Source organism: Pteropus alecto, unplaced genomic scaffold (genome assembly GCF_000325575.1).
Source record: "Pteropus alecto unplaced genomic scaffold, ASM32557v1 scaffold134, whole genome shotgun sequence".
NCBI classification, from domain to species: domain Eukaryota; kingdom Metazoa; phylum Chordata; class Mammalia; order Chiroptera; family Pteropodidae; genus Pteropus; species Pteropus alecto.
Window position 1 is genome coordinate 2,911,443 of NW_006436283.1, and position 4,244 is coordinate 2,915,686.

A 4,244-nucleotide genomic window follows, 5' to 3' on the forward strand; every position below is an offset into this window, starting at 1 on the left:
GCCTGCAAGTCCAGAGGAGGGAGCCCGCACCTTCCCGCCCCCAGCCTCAGAACCTCCCCAAGACACCTCGCGGTGGGAAGGCAGACCACGGCTGGACTGCGTGCTCACCTGGTCTGGCCACCCGGGGGTGCACCCCGATGCCCAGGCTGATGCTAGGCATGCGAAGGTGTCAGCGTAACTGTCCCCCTCTGACGTGTGGGGAGAGTAACACTTGGCGGGAAGGACCCGGCTGGAGGCTGATTGGAGGCCGTGGCCAGCGGGGACGTGTCCACAGTCAGGGGCCCAGGCCGTGCTCAGGCTGGGGAGGGGCAGTGGTGACTACAGAATCAGATCCAGAAGCACTGGGTCTCACCCTGAGAAGGCAGGACTTGGCTCAGAGCTAGGTCCCAAAGACGGCCGTCCCATGGAAGGGCAGGGGCCTTTGGGGGGGCAGAGGCTGATGGGAGCCTCCGTCAGCTGCTGAGCAAGCTCAGACCCCAGAGAAGCCTGGCCGCGTCTCCTGGAGGCTTACCTGGGACAGAGGCCCAGGACCGGGTCCTTGCAACTCAGCACCCAGGAAACAGTGTGGAGGCGCCGTTCCTGCCTTTACCCCAGCCAGCTGGGTGATGCAGGGCAAGCTGCTTAGCCTCTCTGGGCTTCGGTTAGCTGGTCTATGAAATGGAGATAACATCACTCAGATGCGGTGAAGATAATGAGACAGTGTGTCAGAAGCACATTTAATCAATAAGCACTTACCGAGCACCTACTGTGTGCCAGGCCCTCTGCTAGGCTGCCTATCGGGAAAGAGGTAGTAAGGGCAGGTGGCTCTGCTCGGCTGCCACCAGCCAGGTGCCCGCCTACACAAGCCTCTGGAGGGGGGAAGTGGGGAGGGGAAAAGGGAGGGGTGCAGAGAGCTCCCTGTTCCTTATCGCCAGGAAGCAAGGAGCAGCTTCTGGGCCCAGCAGGACTTAGGAACCAGAACATTCTTCGCCAGGGAGACTGGGAGAACTCTCGTCCCTTCTGTGGGGCTTGGCCACACCTCCCTCTCCCCAAGGAGCCAAGACAGGGCTCAGAGCTCTCAGGGAGGAAGGGGCCAGGGTGTTCCTGGGGGTGCTGTCTTGTTCTAGAGGGGGCCCCAATAGTCCTCTCTCTGGTTCCTGCTCAGCCACAGCCAGAACAATGCTGAGACAGCAGGACGAGGGCCACTCCCACTCCCCCATCCCCCCCACCCCCCAACCCGCTCGCATACGCCCACATTTGCCCAGGTGGTGCTGAGACCCAGCTGGGCCCCACAGGGCCTTCTGGGAAGAAGAGGCCTCAGATGAGGGTCGGAGAGCATCCCAAAGGCTCCCTCGGGAGCTGGGAACACAGGAGGCTCTCAGGGGAATGCCTGGGCATTTATTGGGTGAACCGTGCCACCTGGCTGGGGGAAAGTGGTGGCCACTGCTGTGCCCATGCGCTTTGGGGCTGCCCCATGGGTGGGGGGAGTGGTAAAAGCCAACCCTGAGGGGGCTGGGAGGCCTCTCCTGGGGGTGGCAGGGTGAAGGCCCTCCATTGGAGCGCAGAGGAGAGGTGGGTCCCCTGAGGCCTCTAGTCCCCCCACTCAGATCCGCAAACCCAGGGCTTGGCCGGCGCTGCCTCCACGAGAAGCCACCTTCGTACGCCTGTCCGGGAGCCGTCTTCCAGAGGCAGGGTCAGCCTTGTGGCATCTGGGACCAGTTAGAGTGGCCCTGGAAACCCCTGCTCCTCAGCTGTCTCTGACTCTCCAGAGTTGGGGTGGGGGGAGTCTCAGAGGCGAGGGTGGGGCTGAGAGCGTGGAAGAGGGAAGTGAGGAGGGGGGCCCATCCTCACCCCTCAGGGCGTCACTGTGTGCTGTCTGCTCCTGTGTTGGGCGTCCCTGCCCAGGACAGACAGACATGGAGGGCATCCCGGTGGCTGCGCAAGGCCAGTTGGAATCACCCGAGTACAAAGTCAGTAGATCAGGTGTGGGTCACAGGCCGAGTGGCTCCAGGGTGGGGGGGCGTGTCGTGGGACATGCAGGCCCATCCCCCCAGTGGGACCCAGAGAGCTGGCTGCCGGCGAGATTCCGGCTGCCCGGGCTGAGCCTGCCGCCAGGCATGACTTCAGAGGCTCCTCTCCTCCCGCTTCCTGCTCCTGCCACAGCTGCAGAGAGCAGGGACCTGTGCCCTCAGCCCTCCCTGCCGCGCATCCTCTCCCTCTGCCCCTGGCCTGGGCTGCCTCCATCAGCAGGGCCAGACTCCAGGCCCGGGCTCCGGCCCCTCCCCCCATCCACACCCACCGGCTCCATCGCCAGCGGAGCCCCACCTCCTGGCTCTCCCCGGCTCCGGAACCCAGGACGCTCCGGCCCCTGGAGTTGCCTCATCCTTCAATGAGTCCTCCAGCCAGGGATCTCACCCTTGCCCTCCCTCTCTCTGAACTTCCTAAAGCCCCTCCCCTGCCTGCCTGCAAGTCACCTGACTGGTGGCAGGAGCCCAGCCCCACCCCGATTCCCCACCCAACTCTTCCAGCCTGAGCACACTGAACGCTCCATGACAGCTGACAGCCTCCCAGCTCCCAGCGCGGAGAACCCCCACCCAGTCCCAGCCGCACCGCCCAGCCTCGCCACTGGAGCGCCTATACATATGCACACACCCATACACGTGCATGCACATGCACATGCTTGCACGTGCACACATGAGTGCACACGTGCTCACCTGCGTACATGCATGCACGCAGCTATGACACAGTCATGTGCAACACATGTTCGTTCACACACGTGTGCAAACGTTCACGCACGTGTGCTATTACACCACCCAGTAGGTTTCACACCCATGCTCCTTCCTCCCAGGCTCTTGCAATGCTCCTTCCTGTCCCTCAGATCCCCTCCAGGGACCACACTTGTGACTTGGGGTCAACGCGAGCTCCTCTAGGCTGTTTCCTGAGAACCACCCCAAGCACCCCTCAGGACAGTTGTACTTTCCTGCTCCCAAGAACTGGCATCTAATATCCAGTTTTTCAATCTAGTTTTTACAGCCAAGAGAAACAAAGGATCCCTTATTACTCTCCCATATTGGCGAATGATTGGGAGGGAGGGGCAGGTCCCCGCCCACGAGCCTCGGTCTCACTGGGAAAGGGACTTTCCTTAGAAGAAACCAAGGCATCTTGTATCTGCTCTTACCGATTTGGGAAGGGAAGCTCAATAGCTCTTTACTGTAATTCGAACAACTAAATTATTCATCAAATAGCGGCAGACGGAGATTGGCCAGCGACGCGAGAGACGGGAGACCCCAGCCCAGTCCGGCGACCCAGGCCTGCCTCCCCTGGCAGTTAGAGGGGTCTGGGGGGTCTTGAGGAGAGGAGCAGTACCAATTCCAGCTGGGGTGGGGGGGAAGGTGGGCCCTGGCCATGGGGGCGGGGAGCCATGGGGAGAGGTGTCCCTAGGCACTCAGTATGCCTTGTCCTGATGGAGGGGTCTCAACACTCTGGCCAGGCGGACCCCAGGCCACAGCAGGCTGGCACTGTCCTGAGAGGCCAGGCTCCCGGTGCCTGGCTCCCTTCTGCAGCCTGGAACCATCCCCACGTTCGGGCGGTGGGGAGCACGGCCAGCAACCGCCCCAAAGTTCAGGCCGGGCCTTGTCCCACAGTAGGTTCAGGATGGACAATCAGGGAAGAGTGACATCAGAGCTCGGCCCTCAAATTCAGAATCACAGCCCAGCTCCCCTCCCCGCCACCCCTGCTTCCAGCACAGGAAGGGACAGTGGATGGGTGTCCTCCCCTCGGCTTCCCTACCCTGCTTGGTTGAGCCCCCACACCCCACTCAGCCCACCAGCCCTGCGCCCTGACCGGGAGGAGGGAAGGGACAGAGAATTTGGAATGCAGTCCTCAGGCACTGTCCTTTCGCCTTCTGGGGGCCCAGCTCTGCCTGTCCCAGTGGGAGCGACCCGGGGAGCAGGCGGAGGGGGAGGGGGACGGGCCCAGGACGCTGACTGTGTGGTCTGCTAAGTCCTCTCAGGTGTCCGCCTTTGGAGTCTCCTTCGCCACAAGGAAGGGCTCTGGAGAGACGAGGCTGCCTCGGCTGCCGCTGCGCTCCCTCCCGCCCCGGCGCCGGGGGCCTGGCGCGTGCTCCGGAATGCGAATGGAACTGAGGGCGGACGCGGGACGGCGGACCGGGAAGGGACGAGATCGGCGCGCGAGCGAGCGAGGGCGCGTGCGTGAGGCCGGGGCCGGGCAGAGGCGATGCCGCAGGTGGGAAAGTCGGGAGAGGA

General features: G+C 63.2%; 1 long non-coding RNA gene across 1 annotated transcript in view; it reads right to left on the reverse strand.

The window, feature by feature from the left end:
- The window catches only part of LOC112480057, a 3,986-nt gene extending 1,628 nt beyond the window's left edge, over window positions 1–2,358 (reverse strand). Inside the window, exons 1-4 of the long non-coding RNA XR_003046484.1 lie at window positions 2,279–2,358; window positions 736–773; window positions 512–650; window positions 109–353 (exon numbers count right to left, since the gene is read on the reverse strand). This is a non-coding gene — a long non-coding RNA (uncharacterized LOC112480057). The remainder of the gene's footprint in view (window positions 1–108; window positions 354–511; window positions 651–735; window positions 774–2,278) is intronic.
- Between the last annotated feature and the right edge of the window lie 1,886 nt (window positions 2,359–4,244).